The 13,321-nt window shown below is 32.6% G+C and overlaps 1 long non-coding RNA gene across 1 annotated transcript in view; it reads left to right on the top strand.

Moving 5' to 3' along the window:
• The window catches only part of LOC132598011 (uncharacterized), a 68,404-nt gene that overhangs the window by 3,876 nt on the left and 51,207 nt on the right, over positions 1-13,321 (top strand). Inside the window, exon 2 of the long non-coding RNA XR_009565632.1 lies at positions 373-526. This is a non-coding gene — a long non-coding RNA (uncharacterized lncRNA). The remainder of the gene's footprint in view (positions 1-372; positions 527-13,321) is intronic.

Here is a 13,321-nt window from a genome sequence, read left to right as displayed (position 1 = left end):
CAAACAAACAATTTTTTATAATATTCCATAACTAGTTACATAAAGGGATATGCAGAGCTGTGACTATATTCTTTAAGATGATACCATGCAAATGTCTATAATCAATTTTATAGCCCAAGGGGGGCTGAATTATTTGCATTTGTATCATTTTGTCTTGCTGATAGACAACCTAGCCACACAGATTGAGGCAATTTTCCAAGTTGTTATTTGTTTCTGTCATTTTCAATTAATTTACTATTATTTTGGTAACTGTTTAATTTAGCTGTGGAAAGAACAATGAGTGCTTCTACATTTCCCAGCCAACATTCTCTCTACATGAAGCCATGTGACTATGGCGAATGGATTGCTGATGGAAATGCTCTACACTTGCAGGTATGGTCCACCAAATCTCCTGTGACAGCCACCAATCCCCAATCATTTCACAGCCAGATGCAGAGGAGTGAGTGGGAAGACTTGAGAATCTACTAGATGGAAGGGGCATGGATTCCTGAATCACCACATGGAATCCGGCTGCCAGTTGGACTGAGTAAGAAATAAATAAATCTGAGTGAGAAACAAATCTTTTAATTTTAAGGCAAAGAGACTTTGGTATTGTTTGTTTCAGCACTGGTATTCTCTGATACCATGAAAAAAGATATAATATTTTGAATGATAAAAGTTCTGATTTCAAATATAATGAATCATTGGCTGGGCAAAATGAAGAAAAAGTTTTGGGGTTTTTTTGCTTACAATTCTTTTATTTTAATATTTGAATTTTTTTTTTTTTTATATAGCAGGTTCTAATTAGTTATCTATTTTATACATATTAGTTTATTTATGTCAATCACAATCTCCCAATTCATCCCACAGAAAAAGAAGTTTTCAAGTTTTTACATTGGCTAAATAGTGGTTGCATACTCTATCTAATGTTTGCTTCAATGTTGAGAATAAAATAAAAATTGGATACAGTGTAAAAAAAGAGGCAACACAGGTAAAGGAATAAGACAGGTTTTAAGAAAAATATCCAAAATAATGGGATGATTTCACCTACGGAAAGAATACAACATTGTACCTTCAAGAATATTTTAGGCTAAGCAGCAGGACCATCAATCCAGCTGAAAACAATTAAGATTATTAGTGACCATTAAAAAATAATAACTTAATTAACATGGAGCCATTAGTAAGATACCAAGGAAATAATCCATGACCTAGCCAAAATCTAACTGATGTGGAAATCCAGAATTAAGAATGGCAACATTACCCTAGGCCTTTGCAAGCAGTTGACAAATGCAGTGAATTTAAGCTTTGGTTTAGGGATTACAAGAAAATGTCTAGGATTTGCCTAAGATTGAAAATCAAAAGGCAGAAAGGCTAAAAATGAATGAATTCAAAAGTTAGAAATAGGAAAATGAATAAACCCAAAGAGTAAATGACTGGAAATATTAAGGATAAGTAAAAATAATGAAATACTACAAAAACAGACAAAATGGAATCAACAAAGTTGGTTTTTGAAAGAGGAATCTAATAAAATAGACTAATCTTCAATGAGATTTAATAAATTAATATATAATGAACTATATACTAACACATTTGAAACTTCATATGAAATAGACAAATTTTAGAACACAAGTTGTATATTGACAAAGGAAGAACTATAAATTCTAAATAACTCCATAACTGAATTAAATCAAGAGTTAAAAACTTTCTTTGAAGAAAATTCTTAGTCTACATGGCATCACTAATAAATTTTAACTTCTAGGGTCATATGATTCTAATCTTACACCAACTGTTCTAGAAAATAGAAAAGAACATATGTATACCAACAGTATTTATAAGAGTAACATAACCTTGTATCAAAAACAAATAAGGATAGTACATGAAAATAAATTTACATGCAAATTTTACCCATGAACATAAATGCAAAAATGCAAACCTAGCTATTAACAAACCAAACTCAACAATGAATAAAAAAGGTAATATAATCTATGTTGTTAGGTTTATTTCATGGATTCAAGTTTATTTAAAATTAGTAAGTCAATTAATATAATATACCATGTTAAATTTGAAGGAAATACAACATTATGTGAATAAATGTAAACAAAAAATTAACTATTTTGCTTGTGCATGACTTTTGGCACATGTGTGTTTGATACTGTTGTGTATATGCCTAGCAGTAAAATTTCTGGCTCATTCATGGGGTAAATGTACATTCAATTGTAGGAGATATACCAAATAGCAAATATCTTTACCTAGTTAGGATGCTATCTTAAGGATGTCCTTTGAGAAACAGAGTTTGTAATTTTAATATAGTCCAATTTGTCAATTTTTTTTCTTTGTGGAAAATTTTATTTTCAACAAAATTTCCTCTTCCTCTCTTCCTCCCTCCCTCCCTCTCTTCTTTCCTTCCTTACTTCCTTGCTTCTTTCCCTTTTTCTTTTGGTCTTTCTTTCAGTGTGGCAATACATACTAATGTCTTCTAAGGTGAATTAAGATTGAGTTACAACATTTGCCTCAATAAACAAATATCTACAAGACTTGCAATTCCATTCTATTGAACATAAATATTCTAATTTCTAAGAAAGTGTATAAGGGGGATGAAATCACAGACAGGAGGTAGAAAAACAATTGTTTAACAAAAATTATATAAAGAAACTATTTTCTTGACAAAGAAAGAAAAAGAAAGTAGTATTTAAAATGACTCATTTATGAATTTTGAATCATTGTGCATCTGAAATTTGAAAATAACAGCGCTCCTGATATGCACAGGCATTAGGTAATTGGAAATGAGACAATTTAACGTTGTGTTTAAGACTGTGGGTTCAGAGTTAGACTGAGCTCAAAACTAGGGTCATGCATGTACTATCTGACTCGACCCCAGAGAACTTCTAAAATTCTCTGTGCTTTAGTTTCCTCATCTGTAAAATGAAGATAAAAGATATCCTCTTACCCTATGTCAATAAAATGTTCTCTCATGTATTAATATAATTACCTTACAGTTTTTCTTTTCACTTTTATGTCTTTAGTCTATCTAAAGTTCAAGCTTCAGTGTAATTAGGTAGAGATTTAATTGTATTTCTCTTCATATTGCGATACAATTTTTGTAATACCATCTACTACGCAACGCGCACTGTAATGTTTAAGCCCTTACGTGCACTTGGGTTTGATATCTTAGCTTGCATTCATTTAAATCAGTCTAATTTTGTGACATTACCACACCATTTTTATTACTATAATTTCAAATTTTCCTGTATCATTTCTTGTATAGAATAGAGTGTATTGTGTTACTTCCCCAATACAATGAAAGCTCCTGAGGTTTGAAACCAAATCTCATCATATTGACTCCCCAACAACTAGGTCACAGCCAAGTACACGGTAGAAAATCAATAAATATGAATAAATGAAAAATGAATGAACGAAAGAAACAGAATGTACAGATTATGTGTATAATGTTCAGTAAGCCAAAATAAATAACCAATTGTGGTTTTGTGCAATTATACCAAAGGGATGTATTTTATAAGAAGGATGTAAGATATAAAGAAAATAAATTCCCATAGAACAGTGTGAGATATGTAAAGAGAAGAGATGGTATATATACTCATTCCTTGTAAAAGGACAAATCATGTCACATTGATACTATAAATCAGACTTTAAACATAATGTTTTTAATATTCAAATTAATGCAATCTTGTATTAGAGTTATTATACCATTACTTTATTGGTGTTATGTTTTATTACAACTAGGACATTGTTGATTTTGAGTTTGAAAATTAGTACTAAAGGTTATTAAAAAAACTCAGCTTTTAATATGGGGATTTAGTTATATTGCACTACTAAAATTTTTAAGCTTAGCCAATACTAACTGCTAATTAGACATCGTTTGCAGGTGCAAAATATGAAAACATTTTATAAAATTGTGAACACTTTATATTTTAAATGCCTATATTTTATATAAAAAAGAAATATTTGAAATGATTTGCATTTTAACTTTTTAAATCAAAGAGTCAACAAAATTATAATTTTTCTCCTTTGAAAAAGAATAGTTACATTTCTAAAATTTCTAGGGACTCCTCAAACTGATCCTTGTCTGGCTCTACTTCTATCTACGTCAAGGACCAAGTGTTCCATTGGCACCTGTTCTTGCCATTAGCACCTGTTCTTGTATTGAAAATTATTTACTATACACAGTTTGTATACCCACTCCTCCCAAATGAAGTCACTTTTTTGCAGTTATACAAGCATAAAACAAGGCAATGTGCAAAAATGTTCAGAATGTAAGGAGGTAACTGCATGTATTGACTTACTGATTCAGTTTAAAGGGAAACCAGAGACATGTTCAAAGTTATTGTTTCTTGGGGTCTGTAGAGACTATACAGAGCTGTGAATTTCTAGAGGTTTGAAGAGGGATGGAGTAGAGAAGGAAAAAGAGAAGGGAATTAAAGTAGGGAACGGGCAATTTATTGAATGGACGTGTTGAATGTCTACCACGAGCCTAAATCCTTGCTTGGTGTTTTCATATGTATTTTCCCATTTAGCAGTCACCCAAATGCTACACAATATTATTTTCACCATTCAAATGCTATTCCTTTCTTAGTGGGATAACTGAAGCTTAGAATCAACACCTGTCTGAGTTTCCAGAGGCTGTCCAGGAAAACCTGAGTTAGAACCCAGACCTCCTGGTATTCCACCCAGCAAGCTCTCCACTACAGCAAGAGTTCAAGGCCAGATCTAAAGTACAGATATTTTCTTAGAAGTGGCAGCATATTATTTGTAAATATTACAAAATATTATATTATATCAGTTCCATGAAATCTACACCCAAATGTTCATCATTTACTCACTAAATTTTAGTTGACTTACCAGTGTATGGACAGATTTCTCAATTCTTAACACATACTTTTGCTTTTTGTACATTTCATGTCATAATTTTTAAAAATAAAAATACATGATTGCTTCAAAAAACAAAAACACTGGCTTTGCAAAGACATTCTTTGTGTGTGCATTTTTGTAAATAAAAACAATTTAGAAATGATTTTAAGTTAATGTTGTTACAAGGGAGGGGATTACAGTTAGAGAAAGCATGCTGTACTTTTCTAACATCTGAAGCAAATTATGGTATGTTTTCCACTTGTTCTCTCTGTGCTTCCTCAAACTCTGAAAATTCAGTTTAATATTTTAAAGTATTAAGAACCTAATTAGTAGTAAGATGGTAGGTCAGCTGCAGGGTAGATAAAGTTTATTATTAGATTTTGAAATTTGAATATTTTAAATTCTATTTTACTTTTATGTTCCTTTCTCTAAAGCAGTTCCCTTTAAATATACAAGAGTAAATTTCACATCTAAGGGTCAAATAAGATTTTATGTATTTCCCCAGAAAGGATCCATGTGCTCTTTGATATTTCTATGTTTCCTACTATGTTTTTACTTTCAAAGAAAAAAGGAATTTAGTTTGTTATTCAGATAAGCTTTAAATTTTTCTAAGTGTGATAAAAACTGTTATTTAATCCACTGAGTTTTTGAGGATTATCATTTATAGTAACTAGCCTTGCCCAACTATGCTTGGGTATCTCCATTTTATGAATTAATACCATTAATAAATATTATGTATTTTAATAGCATTCATTTTGGCAGTACTTACTGTATGCTAGGCAATGTGCAAAGAATCTTATATACAGTATTTTACCTTTAATCTGTACATTAGCCCAATATGGAAACTAAATATAGATGATGGGAAAACTGAGGATCAAAGTAGTCATGTGAATTAGATAAATCACATAGTTTGTAGGGAGCAGACTCATTATACCAGGCTCCAGAGGGTGAGTAATTACAGTTCTATAACAGGTACACAAAAATAGGTATAGGTATAATGGTGTTGAATAGCCATTCCTATGATATATATGGAAGGTGGTTTTACTAGCAACTAGTTGCCCAGTAGCATTAGTTGATGACCTCAGCTTGAGAATGGAAAAAGGAAACAGACTGGAGGAAGGAAAGAGGATCTTGAAAGCTGAAATGTGAACCCTTGAATTTCTTGCTTCAAACAAATAAAGGAAAACTAGTGTGTCTATTGACACAAACTTGACTATTTAGACTAACACTTAAATCAAAATGCTTGAATCTGTTGGAAAAAAAATAGTTGTCAGTCAAAACAGGCTAGTTTTTTAGCTTTTTTTTTTTTAGGCTTGGCAGTGGAAACAGACAAATTAGTAAATATAGATCCAATCTGAATTGTAGATTTTTTCCTTCTTTTATTCTTATGATTATGAAAGGTAAATGTCCAAAATGTTGTCATATAAACCTAAAAATCTTAGATGCAATGGGCAATCTGACAAGAATGTAACACCTTTTTGAATAACGAAATGAAACTATTTAAGTTTCTAGCCCTACATTAACATAAAACTCCATAGTAGGGGCAGATTTTATCTGAAAAAGTCACCCTTCACAGGTCTCATTTTTTAACCTCTAATACAGTATATGGAATGATGTTCAAATTTACATCAGAATTTCTGTACTTGGCTGAAATCACAAGGATATGAATGAAAGATCCTTTATAGAGTTCTGTGTACCCACTGGGCACCCAAATGAAAAAATCAATGGCAATTTAATATGTGTAGTGAGTTTGGCAGGGGTTGAGCAAAGGAGATAATTAAAGGTTGAAACACAAGGGCTTTAAGAAAAAAAGTAAAAATAAATAGGATAATTTAGCCTGGGGAAAAAGAAATTAAGGAATAATTTAAGAATGGCCTTCAGAGATATGAAGTCTATTTTAGAAATGGTGATAGCTAGTTGTTTCCTTTTTCCAAAAAGAAAACAACAGAAAGAAATGGAGTCAATTTGCTGTAAGCCATAAAAAGGGGGAATATTTTAAACTGTAATAGTTATAAAATATTATTTTCCAGATTTTTTAGTAATAATAACTGAATCTATTTCTTTCTTTTTTAAATTTTGGCCATGTGGCACGGCTTGCGGAAGTCCCCCTACCAGGGATCGAACCCGTGCCCTCAGCAGTGAAACCTCAAAGTCCTAACCACTGGACCACCAGAGAATTCCCTGGATCTGTTTCTAAGATATAAACATGTTTGCATACACATAGATACATATATGTGTTTGTGTGTGTATGGTAACATATTAATATAAAGAATTTTAAAATTAGATAGATCCTGAATGATTATTTGTCAGCCCCTGGCTGTACTCTGTAATCATTGCTGGTTGAGTAACTATTGTGGACTTGAGAAAATAAAGATTCTTCTTTCCCATACTCAGTCTCTTTAGTGCAGAACTTCATGACCTCACTGAAGGTGAAAATACCATCATCAGCTTCAACCTTGAGTCAGAATAATACCATATGTCCCTACACATTATTTGAATAGAAAGTTACTATCAGATTTTACACAGTCAAGATTATTATCTAGACTAGTAGGAACAGCACTTACTGAGGAATGGAAGATTCAGGGATCAAACACTGAATTGAAAGACCAGTCTTTTTTTTTTTTTTTCTTTTTTAAGCAGGATGGCTTCTTTTTTTTTTTTTTTTAGGATGGCTTCTTATACATAAAATAATTGCATTAAAATAAAGGATTTCCCTAGATGTGGTTTTACAATGTACTTTTAGACTTGGTATGCAAAATGATTTTATTTATGTGATACATTCCTTTAACTCAATAGCTCTCTGGTGTTCCTTTTTCTTTTTCAAATTTAATTTCCTCCCTTGAAGATGGGAGTAATATTTCCTTTTCTGTCTACTTCACAGAGTTCCTATGAGGACTAAATAAGGTAATAATGTGAAAAATCTTGAAAAATTATAAACTTCTAAAAACATTAAGCATCCTTGATCATGATTTTATTTGCCCTGTGTAGTAGGTAAAACAGTTCTGAAATCCATGCACTGGAGATATGGGATCAGCTGCCATGCTTGTTTGCTTGTTTCATATTGGAAAAGAATTTGACAATTGTGAGTTATGTTACTCAAACTGAACTAATAAAATTATCGGAAGGTGCTTGAGTAATGCTGAAACTAAATCTTTGTAACAAGTCTTTCAAACTGAACTAATAAAATGATCTGAAGGTGCTTCAGTAATGCTGAAACCAAATCATTGTAACAAGTCTTTTCATGGTGTTTTAGTTGCAATTCACAGAGCCCTACCTTGGCTAATGTGAGAAAGTAGAATTCATTGAAGGAAGAACTGAAGACCTTAACTAGCACAGAGCAAGAGCTAATATAGCCCCACAGGCTGAGGGAGCAAGAACAAATTGAGTCTCCTATTGCTGCTCTGATCAATCAGCTCTACTCCCCCTCCCCCATATGGGTCACTTAGCTTATGATTCAAAGTCCTGATAGAGTCTAATAGGCTTCGCTGGGTTTACCTGTCTACATCTTGTCTAGGGACAGACAATGAATATTAATGATACTCTCTGCAAGAATGCAAGAAGAAATTGTCTTTTGGAAGGTTGTTACTAGAAGTGAGAATAGACACTGAATAGCTAAAACAACAACTACAACAATGAATGTCTACCAGTACAATAGGGTCTTAGGGCTACTTGCAGAGTGCATCTGAATAGATTTGATTTCTTGCCAAAGTTTCCAAATACTGGAGGGTATTTTTAATTGATTTTAAACAAATGTATTATTTCTAATAGTGTCTAAGAAATTCTAATATTTAGAAATATTCTGAAGCAATATATATATAAACATAAAGAACTGAGGATGAAAAATACATTAACTGACACACGTTTTCTTCTTTTCAGCTATATCTCCTTTATAATTGCACTGAAGTCTGACACTTTTTATAAATCAGTGGCATAGTGTTTCTCTCCTTGTCTCTGAAATGATTTGTCTGGATCTCAAATGGCTAATAACCTCGGATATTTGGTTTTACTCTTAACATAATTAAGTGATATTCATCCTAATAGGTTAAATGTACACTTTTGATCCTAATCAGTATCTATCAAAATACCTAATGCACTTATTTTCTAGCAATGCTGTTCTATTTTTAATGAAGTCTGTTAAAATATCTCTCTATATATTATTTGTCTCTATAAGAAAATGAAATAGAATTCTAAATCAACTGTCTGTCTTAAGGACCACACATTTATTCACTTCTATGTAAATACTTATCAAGCAACCTAGGCACTGGGATGATACCAGTAAACAGTACTAGCACTTATGAAGTTCAATGTCTATATGGGAGAAAGTAGGGGCATTTTCAACAAAATGATGCTATGCAAAGTATATAGAAGGAACACTTAAATCTGCCCAAGAAAATTTGGTGATGGTTGTCAAATATGGTAGACTGTAGTACTATATTGTTTTATTTTTTCCAGTTTTCTTGAGATATAATGGACATGAACCATTGTATAAATTTAAGATGTTAAAAGGATTCTGAGACCCAATTTCAATGTGTGGGGGAGAGGTTTTCCCACACCAACAAGCAATTCTCAGACACCAGCTGGCTATCCTACAATTCAATTGAATTCTGACACTATCTCCAGTCCCAAAAGACTGCCCTCTACTTTAGATACCAGTCACATGTCCAAGCTGTTACCTGTACTTTCTGACCTACTGGCTATAAATCAGAGGTTCCTACAACCCAATCCTTGGGTTAGATTAATTTGCTAGAATGGCTCACAGAACTCAGGAAACCGATTTACTCACTATATTAATTAAAAATTACTCAAAAATCTAGATTCCATAAAAGGAAATTTTTATGATAAATTTGGTAACACAAACATAAAAAATTCACTTTAGTAAAAAAAATCATAAAGTCAAATAACAAATACTAAACTGGAGAGGAAAATTTTGTATAAATTATTCAGAGTTTTTTATTGTTTGTATATAATAGTATCTACAAATTAATAAGAAAAATACAAATGACCCAATATAATTTGTTCATATTAGTTAAAATACAGATGTTTTGTAAAAAATTACCAAAATAATAATAGCTAAAACAAGATAGCTTTAAAATTAGGGGTTTTATTCTGTCTCATATAATAATGTGTGTATAAGTAGCCCAGGTGTCATATTGTTGTCCAGCTTCCCTAAAAATGTAACTTCTATCCATGATCTAAAATGGCTGTCTCCTCATCTTGTACAAATATTCATCATTACTAAAGAGAAAAGGCAAAGAGACAATATAACCCAGAAATTATACACGTATTTGTGTTCACACATTACACACATCCCTCCAGTAAGAATTTAGACATTTAGCTATGAGGAAGGTTGGTCCCTTAATAAATGACAAAGGGAAGTATGGATATTGAAGCCACTAGCATTTTCTTCCTCCAAGGAAAGAGATAAAAACATTTCATAGAAACTGAGTCTTAAACACAGTAAAATATCAAAATTAATTTTTAATAAGAAAATTCTAAATTTTAACTACAAATTGTTTTTCCCCTAGCATATGCACAAAGAACTAAAGATTTTGTTTCTACACATTGTGGGCAAGGGTGAAAGAAAGAGGCATTCTCCTTTATGCCTACACATACTTGGAGGAAACATAAACTGAAATACCGTCTATTGCAATTTCTGTAGACAATAACTACAAAATTTTTAAATTCATGTGTACTTTTATCCAGATATTCAACTCCTCATTATCTTCCTCACATCTGAGTAAAAAGCAGATGTGCAAGGAAATTCAGAGCAGCATTGAAAATATAAGTTTGTTAACTGAGGCTAGTTCAAATCAGTTGTGCTCCTATATTCAGTGGAATACTAGAATACTTTTTTAAGCGCCATTAAAAAACAACATGACAGTTCTATTTAAACTGATATAAAAATGAATGCTATGCTATACATGGAAACATTTTTTAAAAGCAAGGCATAGAGTAATAAGTATAGTATAGTAATTTTCTGTGTAAAAATGCTAAAATTATGTATGTGTATATGTGTGTTTCTCAAACAATAAATTGGAGGGAGGAATATACAAGAAACTGGTAACAGTATTTACTTCTGGGGAAGGAAACTAGGCTCTGTGGGGGCTAAGGAGAGAAGACGACAATTTTAATTCTATTTTCTTTCACTCCTTCTGAATTTTATTTCATGACTGTACTACCTTTGCAAAAAAAAATTAAAACAGGTTACACTTAAGAGCACTCAAAGATGGGAAAAGCATTCATCATTGGAAAGATATAGCCAAACTAAGTCTAGGATTTAAATGTTATCTAAAATAGGCCTAAGATGTTTAATGTCATCTTAGGTTAATGGCTCTGATTGTCTTGTAAATAACAAGACAGCATCAAGGTAAGTATTTCTTTAAATGAAATCATGACTAGTATGCTTAAGTACTTTCGTATCTTTTCTGAAAAAAGGTGTAAACCTGCATTTTCCCCCATGATTTAATCCACAGCTTTTAAATGTGTATGCTAATAAACTGAGCAAAAAACAAGAACTTGGAAAACTTATGTTCTACTCCCTCTTTACATTACTACTGATTCACTCTATGGCTTTGAATTCGTAATGTAGTATTTTTCAAGTTTCAGTATGCAATATGTAAATTTGGAAATACTTATTGTACTTCGCATCTATTGACTTCACAATAGTGGATAAGCAAATTTTTTTTTTTAATGATAAAGGAAATCGTGAAGTTAAGTGTTTCCCAGGGTGACAGTAAATGTTTAATCACAAAGCACAGTGATGATCTTTGCTTACTGGGTGGTGCTTCATGCCTCACTGTGGCTTGAAATTAGGAATGTCTTCATATTGATTAAATTTACATGAAACTGAATTGGTATGATCTTTCATATACAGGTACCAGGATGCTAATTTACTAATTAGTACTGAGAAATATAAATGATGTGCTTCTCCTCAAAGGGAAAAAAGAAGAGATGCTTAGTGAGCTTCGAATTGGGAAAAGGAAGATTAGTTGACAGCTACAACATGATTCATCTCTATAACATAGATATAATTTTTAAATGGGAAGCCCAAGATACCTTTGACAAGGAGCTAGGGTTATTACTAAAAGTCTCTTCCTAAAACTCATATTCACTGCTTCTGTTACTGACGAGAATTGACACAATTTTTCCTCACCAAAATAACCTGACAAATTCTCTTATTGGTTTGTCACACATTCAGCCTTATTCATTGGGGTTCATATTCTCCTGGCCTCTTAAATTTGTTTCAGCCCTCTTCCTTATGTCACTTAGTAGGATCTTTTGGCAACAGTCCTACTTCCTGCTAATAGGAGCTCCTAACATTGCCATTTCAATCCCTTGCCTCCACTTACCTTAATACGTATCACATTGATCATAAACACCAACCAATATCTTTCAGCATCTGCCTGCAGCAGCATCTACTAACTTATTGCGTAAGATTGCTCTAGGATCACCCACCTATTTTTTAGACATAGTTGAGAAGTTTATTTATCCAGTTCTGAATTCAGTGCTTAAAAGTAGAAAAGAGTAGAATCACACCAGGACATTTTGAGGATAACCAAAAAAGTTTTCAGTAATTATACTGTGATAACAGACCTACACAGAGGGTGTCCAAGGCCAACTAGGCCATATGGTTACTCAATAACTCAACACTTCACAGGGGAGTCTTCAAGACAAGCCCTAGTACTTTTTTATCTTCCCACAACTTAAACTGATATATCATAGCTGCCATGAGATGATTAATTGTGCCTAAATAGTATTACATGGACATGAGAAAGATACTGAGAGTAAAGCCTTCCAGTAGCCTTCATGTGTTTGTTTTTAATATTAAAACAAAAATGCTATATCCACTACTGTGAACATAGCATGTGGTCCTGTGAACACTTCAGTGATCCAGGATGTAAGCACCTGGGCTCCAGATGATATGGATGGCCAGCCAGGCAGCTATGCCAGCAGAAGGTGAGCCATGGAGCCAGATGGGCATCTTGACAATTAAAGCCCATAAAATAAACTGGCAAGGGCCTCTACTTCAGGTCCTTGAAAGAACTTCAGCATCCTTCAGAAACTGGAGCATCTTACACCAAAGTGAACTATCAGGTTTATATGTAATTTGCCTTAACTTTCATGACATTTTGTGTATGCTATTAATAAACCTGTTTTTGCATTTTATCACTTATTGAATGTCTTTTAGTGTGAAATGTACTAGACCTGCCATTACCAGAGAGATTTCAAAGTAGAGAGTCAGACTATGAAACGTATAACATTTCACTTTGTGTATTTGATTTCTCTAGCAAAATCTTGTATAGCATATATTCAGGCATAAATTCCCTCTGTATGGAGATTTTAGAGTTTGCCTTAGTGTCCCACAGCTCCATGATATCAGTCACCAAAAAGCAAGCCTAAACCCTAGACCAGAAGGGAATGGCAGGAGGGAAGATACCACTGACAAAACAGATAGATTATCTTAATGTAGTTGGCC

This window comes from Globicephala melas, chromosome 10, assembly GCF_963455315.2.
Source record: "Globicephala melas chromosome 10, mGloMel1.2, whole genome shotgun sequence".
NCBI lineage: Eukaryota > Metazoa > Chordata > Mammalia > Artiodactyla > Delphinidae > Globicephala > Globicephala melas.
The sequence above is the reverse complement of the archived record's forward strand: the minus strand, read 5'-3'. Positions and strand labels throughout refer to the sequence as shown.